General features: G+C 31.7%; 1 long non-coding RNA gene across 1 annotated transcript; it reads right to left on the bottom strand.

Annotated features, from left to right (window-relative positions):
- Positions 1–825: 825 nt before the first annotated feature.
- On the bottom strand, positions 826–1843 carry LOC149247405 (uncharacterized). Its single transcript, XR_016265632.1, has 3 exons — positions 1563–1843; positions 1368–1454; positions 826–1253 (listed from the first exon to the last, which is right to left on the bottom strand). It is a non-coding gene; the product is annotated as an uncharacterized LOC149247405 (long non-coding RNA).
- Positions 1844–21545: the final 19702 nt, after the last annotated feature.

Here is a 21545-nt window from a genome sequence, read left to right as displayed (position 1 = left end):
GCATGCGACTGTAAGACGAAAGTATGTTCTCTTTCTAGGCAAGGCAAGATAATTAGGAAATATTTTTTGGGTAGAAGTAATCTTGGAAACGAAATTTAAGGGCAGGAGTTAAGTTTGCGGTATTAGTCCAATAGAGCATGTGAATACAACAATAAACTGGAAGTTAATCTTTTAACAAAACTTCATTGTCAAACAGAAAAGAAAAGAACACATTTGAGAATATTGAAATAACAGTGTGTAGGCAGCTAACGTTTCGAAACTGAAAATAGGGCCAATAGCATCTTAACTTCTATAAAATTTCATGTTTAAAACAAAAAGGAAACTACAATGCTCTTTAAGGAAGGAAATAATAATAAAACCTGGAAACGAAGGCGAGTTTGAGTCGGGTTCTCAAACCCTAGGTTCATAACATGGTTTTATTTACATATTAATCAAAATTAGGATAGGCGGCTAATTGGGATAAGCTAAAATGCTGAAGATGACGTCACCACAACGGTGGTGCTCAGGCAAGGAGGCCCGAGCCTTCTAGAGGACCCCTTCGACATTAGTATAGGAAGAAACCCTAGGAGGGTTTGGTGATCAGTGAAACATTTCAACCTACAGGTAGTGAGAGGGTGACTCGTTGCAACACTGAGCTAGACAGAAAGAATGTCACTATAAAAGAAATATTCAGGGGATTATATGAACAAACAACTTTCTAAACGGAAATTTCGGTGTGGCGTTTAGATAATTCAAGACTTACCACTTCAATACAGAACATGAGTAAATAGAACTCTACACATCAAGATAAACACCAGTGCGAATCCATAATACAAGAGAAGTGTCTCAGAGCTGTTACGTAAAACAAAAATCCGACTGTTTATCATTTGAAAATTTACACAAAACCCAGAAATTCAGTCCAAAATTCACGCCGGAAATCCTTATGGACTCTGCTTTTGTTGAGTGGAATTTTAAATTAACAAGAAACACTTAGTCCAAACACCAAGACTCATTTAAATTGGTAAAACGAAAACTCAACTAACAAACCAGAATAATTTATAGGGGCTCGTCCACGGATAACTCATAGCAAATTGAAAATGGACCCAGAAAGTTTGTTCACATAATTACAACAGATCTAGTCCAAGGCGACTAAGCCTGAACATGTGTCAATATAGAGTAGCCTCAGGCCAGGATTGCCTACGGCCTCAAAACCTCATATAACATCGAAGAAAGGCCAGAGAGGAATTCCGTTCCAAGCACATTGGGAACCATCACTGTAATTGAAACCAAAAAAAGAAGGGCAAACGGTCTATAAACCCTTGAGACAACAGATTTGTATACTTTGAACTCTCCAAAGAAAAACTCGAACCAGAACCCTTGATGCTTACCCAGTAGTCCAAGTTGGAGGTAGGCACTCTGAGTAGCCTTGACCATCCCGCAATGCAAACTAGCATCCTTTGGCTGCGCTCATTCCTCTTCCATTCAGAAAACACACAAAAAGGGAGATTGTTACTTTTATGAATGAAGTATTTCAAATAAAAAGGAACAGAGGTAGGAGCAAAATAAAACACGTTGGCACCTACAGGATTGCATAAATTGTCTAGAAGTTGTGCAGAGCAATCCCTACACTTGAACCTTGGGTTGTAGTCATAGCATTCCACATAGGTTTGGTGCAGCAGAAGGCGGAACAGAGCGGGGACGAGCGCCAAGGCACAATGGACTGAATGAGCCATACCACCAGAGTAAACGAATGCGAAAACCTTAGATAAATGCTCGGCCCTTAAATCTGCCATCTAAAATCCTTGCCATTGATGGCTGGAGGAGCCCGAGGTACACAATTTCTGATGGTACTCCTGCCCTTGCCATGCCACCATGACAGAGAAGGAAATAAATAACAAGCCAGGTGGAAAGGGCAGGTGAATCTCGTAGCTGGTGGGGTACAAACACAGAGTGACAGTGGTACTATGGAGTTAAATGTGAGTGATAGTACTACTACCAGAAAGATAAATGTGAGTGATAGTACTACGACTAAGTAAAACGAAAATTTCATTGTAACTATACAATGATGCAACACTGTATTAACATACAAAATGAGAAATCTTGCCATAGGTTAAACAAGGAAAAAAAGAATTATGCAAGATATTAGGGGGTATATGACACAACTTCACAAATAAAAAAATAATAATAGCAACATTTTCTATATATTCGATCAAAAGTCTATATATTTCTTAATGTATGAGTTTAAATTTACTTTGAATTAAGTAATTAGAGGTGTATGGTACTTCAAACCTACTTTAAACATGGAAATGAAAGATGCACACATATCTTTTAACTTATTTCTCTAAGCTTATTTTTAATTAGAAAATAAAAAACAGAGTAGAATGATTTATCAAATTATTTAATTAAAGTTGTTTAATAATCATAAATGAATTCAAGTTACGAGATCCTTAATTTTTAATAAACTATTATACTAAATTCACTATTTACAAATTAATATAACCACACACTCTTAACAAAAACATATAAATTCCTTTAGATCAACACATTAAAAATGCACTTATGATTAATTTAATTCAAAGAATTAAATGTTAAATTTGTAATGAAATTGCTCGCTAAACTCATTCATCTATCTATGGGTATAAACACCAACTTAAGAACAAAAATATACAACCTCCATTAAATTGAGTCATATTAAATGTACACACATTATTGGTTGAAATCCATTGGTTAGAAAAACATAAATTGGTAAAAAAATAATCATATCCTAAATACAAGAGACTAACTTCTTGACAAGTCATTTTAAACTATAACCCCTCTCCCCCACACACACACATAATATCATGTAGAGAAACAAAGTTAGTTGTGAGGTAGGTTCTTATAACAAGTTGGGAAGTAAGTAAAGAGTTCATACACATCAATAGAATTCTTTGTCCTAATTATAAGAATGAAAACTTCATCACATAACTTATTTTTTTTGTCTAATCAAAATCATCTATATTAATAAAGAATCAACTTTATACAAATCATCATCAACATCAAGGAAACCTAATCATAAAAAAAAACACATATATATATATATATATATATATATATATATATATTTCATTTTGTTATAGAACTTCATTGAAAACAAAGGGTACACATAAATGAGTTTTAAAGATAAGAAACTAGCTTAATAAGTGCTAAATTTATTATTTTACAAATAAATAAAACAACCAACTTACACCATAAATAAAATTATAAACTCAAAAATAAATTAAAACCATAATAGTAAAATAATTCCAATTATATATAATTATCCCACTTTATTTTGTAGGATGGAAGCCCAATCCTTCCCTTAAAAACAAAAAAGTCTCACAATACTATCTAAAATAATTTAAATATAGACGCAAAAATAAATAAATAAAACTATAATTGTAAAATAATTCCAATCATATATAATTATCCCACTTCATTCATAATTTTTTACCACCTAGGCCCAATCCTTCCATTGAAAGCAACGAACTCACACGATACTATCTAGAATAGTTTCTTACAACCACATAGTAAGTAGTAATTCTTAGGTAACATGGTAAGTTGGTAACCTTCTTCAAAATAGTAAGACATTTGAAATAGGGTGGAGAACTCATCATTTAGACGGATAGTAAGAATAGAAATAAAGTTTTGTAAGAATAGAAATAAAGTTTTGTTGATATAGTTTTTAATAGTAAAAAAGTGATGCACTTAATAATATTAAAATTAGAAATCGTGTTTTATCAAATTTAATTCAAATATTTAAAGAAAAGTAAAAGTTTACAAATACATGCTGTAACTTCAAAGTAATAAAGAATCATATTGAGAGAATAAGTATACGATATCACATGTCTTAACCTTCTTATAAACAATTCTCATTACAAATATAGTCAAACTTAAACTTCGTGTATAACTAAAATTTGTTTGGAATTCCTCACAAATAGTTTTTAAATTAGAAAATAATATCAATTATAACCAAAATAAAAAACAAATATATATATTTAATTAATTTTATTTAAAAATATTATAAAATGTAGTCTTATTTTAATTCTGTTTGTTTTATTGGTTGTTTACATTACAACCCAATGCAAAAAAGAGATGGTAAAATTATTTCACTCATTATTTTATCAAGTAAGATAATTTATATCAATTTTTAAAATTATTAAAACAAAAAACAAATAAAGTTATATTATTTATATTTTCATATTTCAATTTGATAAGTAAACTAGCACAATCACATTAATAATGTTGTTGATAAAAGTGGATAGGCCCATATGAAATACACATATGATTTATAATTAATATTATTATAAATATAAGAACCATAGTAATAATAGTTAATATTATATTATTACTATTATATTAAATAAAAATAATTGAAAATAATACTAATAATAAATAAATAAATCGAATAACAACAATTATATTGATAACTATTTCATAAAATATATTAATAATCATTTAATAAATAATAATAAAGTAATTATGAACTAAACATTTAATAAAAATCAAACAACAATTTACATGTGGTTGACAGGAAGTTCAACTTTTAACACTCTACAAGAACATGGTTATTAAACTCTAGCATCTTCCAAAACACACCAAGACTGATGAGAAAAGCTACACCAATTCAATTCAACAAGATAATGATCACGACCATTAACGCTTTCCAACCACTCCATTCTCGCATTGTATTGCATTTTTGCATTACGTTGAAAAGAGAAAGACAATGAAATCTCTAAATCATCTATTGATTTCACTTGATGTAGCTCTAAATGTTAGAGGAATAATATTAAACCCAAGGGATAAATATTATAAACCCAAGGTATAAAATACATAAGATAAATACCATAAACCTTGAAATAAGCATGTTTGACAATGATTTACCCTCATTGATTTTCATACTGAGATGATGTTTGTCACAATGTGACATTGGACCATGGTTGACCATGGTTGATTTTCATATTGAGACAATCTTTGGCACGTTGTGACATTGGACCATCATTGACCATGGATGACCATGAATATAAACCCAAGATATTTATATTAAACCCTAGGATTAATATTATAAACCAAAGGGAATATTTCTAAAAAACAAAGGTATTATAAACCTAAGGGAATAATAAAGCAAAGGGATTATAAACCCAAGGAAAATATATTAGTACTAAATGAATAATATTAAAACCAAGGGATTAATATTATAAAACCCACGAATATAAAACCTAAAATATATATTTGTCATAATGCGACATTGGAATGTGGTTGACCATGATTGATTTTCATATTGAGACAATGTTTGTTACAATGCGACATCGGACAATGAATGACCATCGTTGACCATTGTTGATGTCCATATCAAGACAATCTTTTTCATAGTGTGACATTGGACCATGGTTGACCATGGATGACGATTGTTGTGATAATGTGACATTGGATGAAGAGATAGTCTTTGTCACAATGCAACCATGGTTGACCATGATTGAACCCAAAGGTATTATAAACCCAAGGGGATAATATTAAACCCAATTGATTAATATTATAAATGAGAGATATGTAAACTCTAAAGGGACTGATATTATAAACCCAAGGGAACAATAAACCTAAGGGATTAATACTAAAATCTCAAGGGATTAATAACCCAATGGATTGATAATATAAACACAAGGAAATAATATTGAACCCAAGATATTAATATTATAAAAACAAGGTATATAGACCTCTAAGATAAATTCTATAAACCCACGGGAATAATAAACCCAAAGGATTATAAACCCAAGGGAATATTATTAGACCCAAGGGATAAATATTATAAACCCAAGGAATATAAACAATAAGATCATTATTATAAAATCTAACATAAATATTTGTCACAATGAGACATTGGAATATGGTTTACCATGATTGACTTTCATATTGGGACAAAGAAACCCTAAAATAAACATGGTTTACCATGATTTACCACCATTGATTTTCATACTGAGACAATATTTGTGACAATATGATGTTGGACCATGGTTGACCATGGTTGATCATGGATGATTTTCATATTGACACAATATTTGGCACATTGTGATAATGGACCATCTTTCATCATCAATGACCATGATTGTAAACCGAAGGGATTTATATTAAACCCTAGGATTAGTATTGTAAAGCCTATGAATAATGTTATTCCCTAGGAATATGAACCAAATAAACCCAGCTGATATTATAAATCGAAGGGAATAATAAAAAAAGGGGATTAATTCTGAAACCCAACGGTATTATAAACCCAAGGGATTAATATTATAAATTAAAGATGTATAAACCCTAAAGGGAGTGATATTATAAACCCAAGGGATTTATACTAAAAACCTAAGGGATTAGAAACCCAATAGATTGATAATATAAACACAACAAAATAATATTAAACCTAAGGGATTAATATTGTAAACCAAAGGTATATAAATTCTATGATAAATATTATAAAACCAATGTAATAATAAACCTAAGAGCTTATAAACCCAAGGGAATAATATTAAACCCAATGGATAAATATTACAAACCCAAGGAATACAAACCCTAAGATAAATATTTTTCACAATGTGATGTTAGAATATGATTGACCATGATTCCTTTTCATATTGAGATAACGTTTGTCACAATGCAATGTTGGACCATGGTTGACCATCGTTGATAATGGTTGATATCCATATTGAGATAATCTTTGTCACAATGTGATGTTGGACCATGGTCGACCCTCGATGACCATGGTTGTGATAATGTGATTGTGGAACAATAAATATTATAAACGCAAAGAATATATACCCTATGATAAATATTATAAACCCTAATATAAATATTTGTCACAATGCGACATTGGAATATGGTTGGCCACGATTGATTTTCATATTGAGACAACATTTGTCACAATGTGACAGAAAATGAATGACCATTATTAACCATGGTTGATCTCCATATTGAGACAATCTGTGTCACAATGCGATGTTGGACCATGGTTAACCTTGGATGACCATGGTTGTGACAATGTGAAATTGAAACAAGAGACAATCTTTGCCACAATGTGGCCACGGATAATGACCATGTTTGAACATTCTTGAGACAACCTTTGTCACAATGCAATGTTAGAACATGGTTGACCGTAGTTGATTTTCATATTGAGAAAATGCTTGTCATAATGCGACATTTTTTTATTTTCATATCGAGAAAATATTTATCGCAATGTGGTGTTGGAGCATGGTTGACCATGATTATAAACCCAATGAATTTATATCAAACTTGAAGATTAATATTATAAACCCTATGAATGACACTATATCTTAAAAAGAAACGAGAAATAGATAATGGATTTTTCAAAAATAAATTCTTATAAAATAAAATGAAATGAAATAAGAAATTGTAAATTCATAAATTCATTTACTATAATCTCATTTGATTATATTGAAGTTTTAAAAATATATCATGTGAAACATTATTGATGGAATTTTAAATCTATAAATTTACAATTTTTTAATGTATGATATATTTCTAAAATTGGTAAAGAAAAAAAAACGCCAATTTTATATTTTTACTTCATCTATTTTACTTATAATCAATTTACAATATAATGCATTTCAAATTTTAAAAATAAAAATACATTTCAAAACATCAACCATAATTTCTAAATTTCATAATTTATTAAACATGAAGGAACTTATCATGGAACTTATTAATATAAATAATATAATTCATAAATAAAATATTTCAATGCCATATTACATAAAATATTTTGATGTCAAGTAATATGTACAATGAAAAGAAATAAATTTTGATGGTTAAAACATTTTTAAGCTTTTCAAGTAATGTTATTATTTTATTTTTGGGCTATATTTTTTTGGCAATTTTATCTTTGAGATGGAAAGATTTCTTTTAAAATTTTGCATTTAAAAGAAAAATACACAAGAAGAAATTATATCACCCTAAACAATTCTTATATTTGTGATTAAAATATATCAATACTGTTCTTTAAAGAAAAAACTAATTAGATTGGCTTGAAATTTAAAAATTTGTTATTGAATGATTACTAATTACTTTTAGAGCATAGATTTATTCATGCTATTTTACCTAATTCTACACTAATCCTACACTGAAAACCTAGGACATATCAAATTCATAACTAAGTTAATTTTATACATTTGTATTTGAAAAGTAAAAAAATCTTCCTTAGAACACTTCTTAAAATCATTAACATCTAAACCACACTTACTTACTAATTTTATAGAAGAAACATAATTGATCTCATGGAGATTTGTTTCATAAGTTGGTCAAACCTTATATTCCTCATTTTTGCAATATTCCTTTCGAGAATCAAGGTCCCGTAAGTCAGCCTCGTGATTCAATATCAAATGCCCAAACTTCTCATAGAGTTTTTCCACATTAAATTTTCCACTATCAGAATGTTGTGGCAACATAGAAATATATGTATGCTCAAACACTCGTAAAGAAGATAGGGAAGTAAGTTTTTGCCATGATTATAGCTTGTTATATATGGTATGGAAAACTTTGTTAGTAATCGAAGAAGATGCAGTATTCAAAACTTGTAGCCGACATTCTTCTAGCATGAGCAGAAGATTGGAGTAGACAATATGATCTTCAAACACGTTGAGGGACACCTTAATGCCATAGTATAAGATTAGTAGAATATTGGAGTAGACAATATGATCTTTGAACATGTTGAGGGACATATTAACACCATAATGGATGAAATTTATTTTCACCATAGTGAAGACATAGGAAAATAACTTGTTATATATTTTCTTATATATAAATGAATGTTATAAATAATAATGAGGAACTTATCATGGAGGAGATATTTAGAATTGAAATAATATCAATTAGTGGGTGGGGAGTGACACAACGTGAATATAATTTTTAAAATTAAAAGTAATGACCCTTTTTCTAAATAAAATTTGCTTATATATAAATGAATGTTATAAATAATAGTGACGGACTTATTAGAATTAGAGTAATCTCAACATGGAGGAGCTTATTAGAATTGGAATAATCTTAACATGGAGGAACTTATTAGAATTAGAATAATCTCAACATGGAGGAACTTATTAGAATTGGAATTATACCAAATCCCTAGGAAGTTGGTCGGTGAGGAGACACATGGCACAAATTTATTTTTTTTAATTTATTAAAAGTAATATACCTATTTGCTAAATAAATTTTTCTTATATAGAAATGAGTTTTATAAATAATATTGAGGAACTTGTTAGAATTGGAATAATCTCAACATGGGCGAACTTATTAGAATTGGAATAATTTCAAATCCCTAGGAAATTGGTTGGTGGGGAGCCATGTGACACGAATCTACTTTTTTGAATTTATTAAAGTAATGGATCATTCTGCTAAATAAAATTTTCTTATATATAAATGAATGTTATAAATAATAATTAGGAATTTATTAGAATTAGAATAATATCATCATGGAGAAGGTTATTAGAATTGGAATAATCTAAAATCCCTAGGAAATTTGTGGGTGGAATCCACGTGGCACGAATCTAATTTTTTAAATTTATTAGAAGTCAATTAAACCTAAAGAAATCTAATATGCTATAGTAGTTGATAAATGTTAAGAGGAAGCATATGCTAAGCATACTCAGTTGAGAATCAATGTAGTCCATCAATTAAAAAAAATCAACAAGCCTCCTGCCATTTAAAGTTCTTATATATACGCGTATACATGAATAAATGATATTAATATTTATATTAACAAATTTAATTTAATATCAAATTTAGAGAAATTATAAACATATATGTATATCTGAGCCATACTAAAATATTTCAATCTGAAAATAGACGAAGTAATTGAAAGTAAAAAGGTTGAAAGCAAGATTGAAATGTATTTAAAATGTATTAATAGAAAAAGAAAGCTTTAATCTGGGCAACATAATCCATAAATAAATTATCTCAATACTTATGCTAACTAAATTATTTCAATGTCAACCATTTAGATATCATATACGATTATATATATATATATATATATATATATATATATATATATATATATATATATATATATATATATATATATATATATATATATATATATATATATATATTCTCCATGGAAAAATCGTAATTTTATTCATTAAAAAAGATCAAAATTACATGTTGTAGATGTTAAAGTGCATATGCAGTAATAACAGGTTCTGATTTCTTAGAATGCGTAAAAGACATATCTATTGTTTCCTGCCTTTCGTTTTTTCCACTTTTCACCAACCACCAGTGTTGGGAGCGGATGTTACAATAGACATTTCATTAGAATTAGAATTAGCTTATCCTTCTTCGTCAAAGTCAGGTCCTTCTGAGCCATGTGATTATTTACTACCACTAGCTTTTGTTGTGTGCCTCTCAGACTACTGTGGAGTATTGATGGTCGTTGTATTATTGCTATGCTATGCTCTATATTGTCCTTTCATGGATTAATCTATCTAGTCTGCCCCATATGTTCTGGAGTGTTCTTTACTATCTCCTCTTCTTCTGTTGCTTCATCTTGATATTCAATGTGTTGCCAACCTTTCCGTTTTTTTGATGGTTTCTTGTTTATTTTGGTGTATTTTTTTACATGTGGGTAGGTGCTAAGGAGATGACCTATTTGTTGATAGCCTCGGCACCAAAATTTCATGTTTTCATAATCTAGTGGTTGGTTCCACTGTCTATTGTTATGGATCAGAAGTATGTTGTCAGGTAATCCTTGACCAAGATCTACCTCAACGGATATTTTGGCAAAGGTGAATATGCCTCTCATAACTCTTTCTATATTTTCCTTGAGAAATTTGCCTAGTACATTCCCCATTCCTTCTAATACTTTGAGGTGCTAGAAATGTAGTGGAGGATTGTGTATCCTTACCCAGACAGGTATTTTTGATACCACCATAGTATTGGCATCAAATTCTTGGAACCAAGGGTTCATGAAAATCCCTGTGTTGCCCTAGAACCAGGGTCCCTGTTTGAGTTCATATTCCTTGTCTTTGATTGTGTATAATTTGACAATAAAGAACCCCTTAGAGCATAGGTGGATATCACATTTTGTTGTCCATGCATTATAAATCCATTGGTATAAGCATCTTATTTGGGCCAAAAACCATTAAATTTGTAGATGATAACCTTAGTATATAATTCTTCACACAGTTCGTTTACCTCAGGCATAAATATTGTCAAGGCTAGGATGTACGATTTTTGCTCCACTATGTAAGGTCTAGGGAGATATGGAGTTGGTCATGGTTTCGTGTTGGCTTCTACCTTTTATTTGACAAAATCTTTAAAGGAAGCCTTTCCCTTTGAGCAATATCTAGAGAATCCTCCTCTCAATCTTAGATTTAGAATAATGGTTGAATCTATGAAAATTCCATAGTTTTAGATAGTGTAATTGTCGTGCATAACTTTCCCTACATATAACAAACTTTGTAAACTTGCAATGATGTTCTTGGATTTCATATTTTAGTTCCTTTATTGTCCCCCCCTTCAAAATTTGCATGCAGACAATCCTGCTTGCAATTTTTTTATAAATATTTGGATCAGTTCTGGGTTTTTGGTGGGAATATTGGACCTTGACAATGTTGGATCTACTAGTTATAATGGATCTGGGAAATTTCGTTTCATCTTCATTACTTGAAGCTTCCTTGCTAGATCAACATAACTAGACAAAGTATTTTGAGTTCCTTCGAGTGGGTACTTCTATATCCTCGGGCGTGTTGGGCACTAATTCATGGCAGTCATGTTCATTCATTGGTTCCATTGAGTTTGCATTTTCGCATTATCCACTAACGTTCATCATATGCAGACCCAAGGTATCCCTTAACATGTGGGCTTTTCCAACTCTCTACCCTTAAATAATGTTGTGTTGTTGCATCTTCTCCTCTTATGCTGTAGGTCTTCAATTTGGCACCCCATTCCTCCTGATGTGTGTAACACCAATCCTCAGGCAGAGATGAACCCCAAAATCGTTGATCCTTAGGTTGTACTGACTTCCTCGAGTGTAGATCCACTACAAGGGTTACTGAGTTAGTAGTATAAGTCCAAGAAATAGACCCACGTATAGAGTTATTCTCGAGATCTAGGATATTATAACTTATCCCTGCAAAAGGAGGCAATTCTATTCTTGGGGAGGTCCATTAAATAGATCGGTGTTTGTGCTTCTCCAACTTGGTAAAAATATTGTATCCGTGCTTTTTGGCAAGACTCCATTAAATTTTATTTTATAGGCATCAAATTTGTAATGTATGATGCGAGATCAATCATATACATTTAGAGTTGGCCACTACACAGGCAAATCTAGTTTGTGGCAGCACTGATCTGATGGGATATGGTCCAATATGTAAGATTGACTTTGTTTCCATGCGAGATCATGCGACCATTGTAAAAAAAGCCTTGTTCTATCACACATGCTCAAGTTTGACGTGATCAAGTTGTCTTTCATCAGATCTAAACTCTTTCTCATGCATTCCTAGATAGCCCAAACCATAGGGTAGAGGATCTTCGCTAGCACCCTGAACCAAGTCTACTTCTCTTGCCATCTCTCTCTCTCTCTCTCTCTCTCTCTCTCTCTCTCTCTCTCTCTCTCTCTCTCTCTATATATATATATATATATATATATATATAATATTTGAAAAATTAAATTTTTGTTATCATTATTTTACATTTTGACTCTTTTATTAAGAGTTAAGTTTGAGTGGAACAATATTTGCTATAATTACATATTTAAGTTATTTTATTCCATCTATTGAAAATATTTTCAAGGATTTGAATTCATTTATGTATTAGAAATTCAATTTAATTATATATATATATATATATATATATATATATATATATCTTAACCATCATCTATCAAATCCCTAAACAGAAGCAATATTTGGAAGTACAATTTTTTTTAAGTTTTATATTATAAACAAAATCTATACCACATAAAAAATTTGATGCTTCTTAACTCTTCTCTTATTAAAATTTAATATTGATAAAACATATACATTTAATGTATCAAAATGTATCTTATATTATTTATCTAATTAAATTTTAAAAAGATATTTATATCTAAAATTAATTTACCATACGCATTTTAATAATCTAAATAATTTTTTATTTATTTTTAATAAATTCATTCTTAAGTGGATGTAGTGTTATCGAACTCAGATTATGTGGCCAAGCTGATAGACCACTTAAGTAATACTAGGAACTTAAAAGAACACTTAATAGGATCTCAAATGAGGTATCCAATGCAATAGAGAAAATCCAATTTGGATGAGAATATGACAAAATTAAGTATTAAGTCTAGTAATTCTTATGATTTGTGAATTTTCAAAAAAAATCATGAAGATGCTTTATGGATTTACAAAAATTCACAAGGATCTACTCTTTTTAGGCATATAGTTAACACCATTTAAGGACCAATCAACAAGTTAATTAATTATTTAATACAAACTTTGAAATATTTAAAAATTATGGAGGTAAAAATGATATTTTTATTAAATATTCTAATTTTTTGTAAAGTTGGTTAAAGATGTGATAATAGATCTATATGATGATGATGGATCTATATGATTTCTTTGTATGTTTTGACAGAGTTTCTCTTTTTCCAATAACACTATCAATGAAGTAGATCAATTCATCAAAGAGATTTCAAACCAATTTATTATATAACTTGTTAAAATTCACCTTAAATCCACTTGATTAGTTTCGAGTGTCATATATATAAACCAACATGTGGCACAGTGATGAGGAAGATTTCAAACCAATTCAAAATATAACTTGTTAAAATTTACCTTAAATCCATTTCATTAGTTTCCATGGTCATATATATATATATACAAACATGTGGCATATATATAAACAAATATGTCGCATAGTGATGGGGTATGCTCTATATCGTATTGCGGAAAATTTCATCATGGAACATTTTGTGCATAATTCTATTAATTCCTTTCCCCTTAAATAAAATTTATGTTTATTTCATCACATCTTTGTTAGATGGCCCATGGCCATGGTGATTTATTGAAATTCATGAAGTGCCTTAGAATCTATTAGAGCACATCAAGTTTACTAAGGATGAAAAGGCCAGTTTCTTATTCCTTGATGTTTGAACTATGGAAAGTTGTCAACAATGTGTTTAGGAAGAAAAATCTCACTAAACAATACATATATTACATTTTCCATGTCCATCCATTACAAACATTAGGAATCGTTAACATATTAACACTACTATGGATCTCAAGATATCTAATGATGAATATTTGGAAGAAGGATAGATTCATCTCCTGAATCCTTTCAAAGACAATGGATACAAGGAGCACGAAGTGTTCAAGGATTTTTCAAAATACCCTAAAGAGCATTATAGTAATATGCAAACGAGGAGCTTACCTAAATCTTTCCTTCCTTATGTCCATGAAATAATAAGTAAGATTGCTAATGTTATTAAAAATATACATATTGGTTCAAAACTTAAACTTCTAACAATAATAAGGACCTCCTTGACATCTATTAAATAACCCATTGATCCAAGTAATGAGAAGGTGTTTACAATATTTTACGTTTCTATTGAAAGGTCTAAATTGGTGAAACATGTCACTCTGTAAATCTCAAGGTCAAGGAACATTGCTAACATGAAACATAACCAAATTTATTTCTCATCATTGATGGGTCAGTCAAATAGAAGAAAGTACCATATCTACATTGGAGATACATTTTTTTTTGGAAAATATCATCCACTACTCCATAAAGCAAGTAAAAAAAGTCATCAAAATTAGAAAACATCATAATGATATCAAATATGATGCTAGAAAATTAATAAAAAGTGGTCTCCTACTCTACAACTTGTACTTCCCAAAAGAAAGTCAACCCAAAAATCATTATCTTTATTTTAAACCTTTTACTATAAACCTACTTGTTAATATACTATTTTTATCTTTATTTTACCAAAAAAAAGGTTATCTCTATCTTAATAATAAGAATTTTTATATTTTTTTTCATTTCTAGTCCTTTATTACTCCTTATTATACATAAAGCTATACAATTATATACTTCCAATGTATAGCTTTATTCTTTCATTATTATAATTATATCATAATTTTAATAAAAAGATATTATTGTTAGAATTATGTAGTATAGTATCTCTATATTACCACTACTTAATCTTTATAGTATTATATAACTTTTACCATTCTTATAATTCTAATATCTCTATAATTATTTATAAAAAAAATTGTTGTCCATATATTTTTGTTATTAATATATTATTATAAAACTATAGTTATTATAGTCAACGTTAATAATTTAGAATTATTTTTATTACTTAAATCATCTCTTTTAAGTTAAATATTCAATTTATGTGTTAGCTAAAAAAAATATCATCTTGGATTTCCTAGGTTTCTCAAATTAGTAGAAAAATTTTAACTTCTTCAAAAACCATATATTAGAATTCAAAAATGTATCAAAATATGCTAAAAGTATGGTGCTAATGCCTATAATAACTATCTTGATAATTATAAAATAAAAATGGACAAAAACCCCAAAGATTAAAGCAGAAAAAACACACCACTTCATGTTGAAGTAGATGAGTTAGGGGCGACCATTTTGATGGGATATTTTCCTCTTCCAAGGGAGCTCTTCATTCATGAGTGAGGTTCAAATAATATCTTATCTTATTGATGTGGCACTCTATAGAATTCATGGGCAGTTGGATCTCATCCATCACTAGAAGAATCCCCTCTTTCTTTGTTTGGGTCGAGTAGAACTATATCCACCAACATCATCTACTAGGAGAGGGTTACTGTTAGAATATTTTGTTTATGTCTATCCTCAAAATACCCATTATTGGGGAACTAGATATAAACTTCTCTTGAAACATCTATATCAAGTAAGAAACCTAATTATCCTCTAATATTTCTCTTTTCATTTGTTATCTCAACTTGAATTGCAAGCAACATCTGGGAATGATACTTAGTAGCTAAAGCTTTAGTCCATTGACAAGAATACATGTTTTATGTAGCTTCGTAGTATGCCATATCTTTGTGACATATATTCCCCTACCTCTCCATGATGAGCACTCTAGGTCACATACTATACTGCAAAAGAAATTAGGGGGTATAAAGAGTGGAGAAGTTAAGGCCAATGAGACCGAAAGGATAACCACAAATAGACTGGATAAATTATTCTAAATAGGAATGGTCCCACTAATGAAAATCTATAGAACTAGGAACTTTCATAGAAGAGGAAGGGGAACAGGAAGAAAGGAACCAATGAAGAGGAGTTTCCATAAGGCCTCTAACAAATTCATCTCAATTGGAAAGAAAATGTGGGTGGAAATAGATAGGTAAATGGAAACTTAAGTAGCAAAGCCAAGAGGTCTTTCTATCAAGAAAATCCATTCACAAAGCATAACCATTATAGAGATAATAAATTAAAGCAAAAAATACCAGGGAAAATCATTAAAATAGATAGGGGGAAATGGGTGAGACCAATGCGTCACCACCATCCCCCCAGAGGATAAATCTCAATGGAAATGATATAGAAAATCAATGATCCAAATTAAATCTGTGGGGTCTCTGCCCAATCCCGAATCCTGACTTTCCACCTACTAGAGAGATGGGTACCACATCTGCCGCATCAGACACCAGGACACTATTAACGTCAACAAGAAAGCATTGCAGTAAAAAGTTAAATGTATCCCCCTCCACTGGTGATATAGTTTCCCTACCAATCCCCTACTACCACTTATCACTTCCTCATGTGTTCACTTATCATGATGTTACCATTTCTTTTCCACCTATAAATATTCGACCCATTGGTAGTTTCAATTTTAATGTTTATTTCCTACGGTCGAGTCCTCCTATCATTGTCATTGTCCATGATGTTGTTAATCTATCAGATAGTCCATATCTTCCTTAATGTCATTCAGTCCAAAAATTTTCTGGTTAGTCAGGTAACCCACAAACCTTTTACTTATAGTTTTTGTCTTTATTCTCAAAATGAAAAATCTTGAGCCTAAGTGATAGTGGGGATGCAAGCTTTAGAGACAGTCTCCCTAATCTTCCAGCAAGCTCTTCTATGTCTTGATCAATTCCCTTTTCTTCTATTCTAGGCACATCAGTCATTAAACTGATGTTGCATTTCTTAAGAAATCCTGCTGTCGTGCTTGTTTAACACATAGTAGCTCTTCAGGAAATTCTTAAAAGTAACATACCAAGGATGGACATACGCATACAACATATATATATTTTTACTTACGCACATCCACAGTATGTTCTCTTCTTTAGTTTGATATCAGCAACAGTTATAGACTGGGCGTTATCATTTACAAAGGCGCAACTCTCATGGACTGACTGTTATATATATCTGCCTTGTATGCTGGTCCCGGTTGATATATATATGTATAAGCCTGTTAGAGCACAAAGGTCGAGCTTCCTTCCCTGAATCCACGGTCCAGGTGATATGTATAAACCACAGTTTATACCGTTGCTCCTAAGTTGGCTCCCGGTCCTGGTTACGCTACTACTCCCTTCAAAACCGAAAGATTTGAACGCTTGTCACACAACGAACAGTTCCGGAGGTCTCCGACGCCGGTATGGTCTCAAACAAAGATGATAAAACTTCAGGTATAAATTTCAACATAAAACAGAGATGGGAAAATTCAAGAATTCTTAGAAAAACAGAGCCTATGCGTAACTGTAATTTCAAGCCTGTATGTCATCAAATGGAAGGGGAAACTAATTCAATTATTATTACACAACAAATGCGCATCGAGAAAAATAAGAACCATCAGCACCATGCTCTTTATTCCATAGTATATGCATATATATTACAGAGGTCTTAATAAAAGAAAACGTCGAGCGCATAGTTATCTTGCTTTAAAGTAATGCTCAGACGCTCGTTCTTTCCTCTCTCTCCTTGAGAGCTTTTCTGGCTTTTTATTTTACTTTATTTTTATCTAAGGATAGACCCTATCATCCTTATCCGATACCAGGAAAAGCATGAATGATTTAAAGCTTGAAAGCTTTATTACAATGCATGATTTATTGCTAAGATTTATTCTATTTTAAACTAGGAAAACATAGAAATTGTCGGCTAAAGGATCCCACTCCCTTGCCTATAATTTTTTTTTTGGATTTTTGGAATGATTTGGAAGATTTTTCCCCTCTGAGTCACATGCTCCTGCATCAGACTCCTGAGGACAAAATTCTTCATGGGCTCTTGTCCATGAGCTCATCTACAGATTTGCCCAATTTCTGTAGAATGTCTTCTATAACCCAAGTAGCTTTAGCAATCGGCTGTCCCTTCCATTTCACCAGATACTGGAAATATTCTCATCCCCTTGTCTTCCTATACACTTTCTTGTCCAGAATTCTTTCTGGCTGTAAATCTTTGGTTGTGGGTAACTGTTTTACCCAGTCAATCTCTGGAGTCTCTTGATCTTGTGTTGTATCATCCGCAGCGCCATTCTCATACTTGTACAAGTCTGCAACATTAAAAATTGGTGATATTCCCACACCAGGTGGTAATTCAATCTCATAAGCATTTGCATAGAATTTCCTCAGTACCCTGCATGGTCCAATTTTCTTAGGTTTTAACTTATTATACTCTCCCTTTGGAAATCTCTCCTTTCTGAAGTGTGCTAAAACCAAGTCTCCAACTTCAAAGTTCATTTCTCTTCTCCTCATGTCTGCTCTGGTTTTATATTGAATGTTGTTGTCTTGTAGCTGTTGTTTCACCTGTTCATGTATTGCCTGTATTCTTGAAGAAAAGTCTTCACCTTCTGCACTCCTCATTTCTTCTTTTCCCAAATTCCTCAATTCCGATATTCCCCTTGGGTGAATTCCATAAACAATATGGAATGGGCTCTGTCTTGTGCTCCTATTTGGTGAGTCATTATATGCATATTCAACTTGTGGTAACACTTGATCCCATTGCTTTGGATGTTCTGCAGTAAAGCTCCTCAAGAGATTGCCTAAACTTTTGTTCACAACTTCAGTCTGTCCATCAGTTTGTGGATGATAGGCAGAACTGAAGCTTAATTTAGTTCCCAACTTCTTCCATAGTGTTCTCCAGAAATGTCCAACGAACCTTGAATCCCTGTCTGAAACAATGCTTTTGGGCAATCCATGTAATCTTACAATTTATTTAAAAAACAAGTTAGCAATATGAGAAGCATCACTAGTTTTATAACATGAAATAAAGTGTGCCATTTTTGAAAATCTGTCCACTACAACAAAAATTGAATCATAGCCTCTTTGAGTCTTTGGCAATCCTAGCACAAAATCCATACTTACCATATCCCAAGGAATATCTGGAATTGGCAATGGAATATACAACCCTGTGTTCTGGCTCCTTCCTTTTGCATACTGGCAGACTTTACAATTTCTTACATACTTCTCTACTTCAGATTTCATTTTTGGCCAGAAGTAAAATCTGTTGAGTTGTTCAAAGGTCTTCTCTATGCCAAAATGTCCTGCAAGTCCTCCACTATGCTTTTCTTTAATTAAATTTTCTCTCATTGAACAGTTTGGTATGCACAGCTGATTTTTCTTAAATAACAATCCATCTTGTATAAAATAATCCAGCCACTTGGTCCTGTCTGCCAAAACAGGATTTTTACAAGCCTCAAATGCCTCCTTAAAATCTGAACCTGTTTCATATAATTCCTTAAGAAAATCAAACCCCAACACTTGGATTTGACTTTCTTGCAGCAATACACTTCTCCTACTTAAGGCATCTGCGACTTTGTTTGACTGTCCAGTTATATGCTTCAACACAAAATGAAAGCCTTGAAGATATTCTGCCCATTTACCATGTCTCTGGCTGAGTTTTGGCTGTTGCATTATAAACTGCAATGCATGGTTATCTGAATAAAGAATAAATTCTTTCGACATTAAATAATGCCTCCACTTCTTTAGTGCCTGCACAACTGCATATAACTCCTTATCATAAGAAGAATATTTCCTTTTTGCATCATTTAACTTTTCACTGAAGTAAGCTATTGGTCTATCTTCTTGGCTCAAAACTCCTCCAGTTGCTTCTGCGCTGGCATCACACTTAACTTGAAAAGTTTTGTTAAAATCAGGAAGAACCAAAATAGGCTTTTCAGTTATTTTCCTCTTTAACAACTGAAAATTCTTCTCTGCCTCAACAGTCCACTTAAATGGTTGTTTATCTTTCTTTATGGTCTCAATAATAGGTGCATTAATCTTACTAAAATTCTTAATGAATTTTCTGTAAAAACTAGCAAGACCATGAAAACGCCTTACCTCAAAAATACTCTTGGGTGAATGCCACTCCACAATTTCTGTGATCTTTTCTGGATCCATCTTCAATCCTTTAGCTAAAATAACAAATCCCAAGTACACCAGCTCTTCTTTCATAAATAAACACTTCTTCAGATTCAACAATAATTTTTCTTGCTGCAGCTTCTGTAGAACATAATTTAAATTCCTCAAGTGTTCCTCCTTGGATCTGCTATAGACTAATATATCGTCCAGATATACTATTACAAATTTACCAATGAATTCTTTAAGCACTTCATTCATAAGCCTCATGAATGTACTTGGTGCATTGGATAACCCAAAAGGCATCACTCTCCATTCATATAACCCTTCATTGGTCTTAAAAGTGGTTTTCCATTCATCCCCTTCTCTTATTCTTATCTGGTGATAACCACTTTTAAGATCTAACTTTGAAAAATACTTTGCGCCAGACAAGCAATCCATTAAATCTTCAATCCTGGGTAATGGAAATCTGTACCTAATTGTGATCTTATTGATGGCTCTCGAATCTATACACACCCTCCAGCCTCCATCTTTCTTCGGACTCAGCACTGTTGGCACCGCACAAGGACTCAAGCTTTCTTTGATCAACCCCTTGTCAAGCAATTCTTGCACCTGTTTCTTAACTTCTTCATTTTCTGCAGGAGTCATTCTATATGCTGCTTTGTTAGGTAGGCTTGCTCCAGGAATCAAGTCTATATGGTGACTGATTTTTTGAACTAGCGGTACTTCATTTGGCAAATCATCAACAATAATATCATAATAATTCTCCAGCATTTCTTGAATTTCAATGGGCAATTCAGAAATTTTAGTAGAAGTCAGTATTACCTTGGGCTTGCAAATTACAGCAAAATTTACCTCATTTTCTTCAATCTGCTTCAAGTATTCCGTTCCTCCAAGTAACAAAGTTTTTGGATCAGTCTTCTGTCCCGGTACATCTTCTTCTTGCAGAGGCAACAATGTATGATTAACACCATCTTTTCCAAACTTGTAGGTGTTTCTCTTCCCGTCATGTATGGCTCCTCTCTCATATTGCCAAGGCCTTCCAAGCAATATGTGACATACGTCCACAGGCATCACATCACAAACACTTCTATCTTTGTACTTGCCCACTTGAAATTCCACTTCACACTGTTCACTTACCAACAGTTGATGTCCCTTCTGTAACCATGACACCTTATAAGGTGTTCGATGCTTCATTGTCTTCAGCTTCAATTTCTCCACTACTTCTATAGAGACCAAATTATCAGTGTT

This window comes from Pinus tabuliformis, chromosome 7 (genome assembly GCF_031772625.1).
Source record: "Pinus tabuliformis cultivar Carrire ecotype Pingquan chromosome 7, CPIR1, whole genome shotgun sequence".
NCBI classification, from domain to species: Eukaryota; Viridiplantae; Streptophyta; class Pinopsida; order Pinales; family Pinaceae; genus Pinus; species Pinus tabuliformis.
This window is presented reverse-complemented; position numbering and strand designations above follow the sequence as displayed.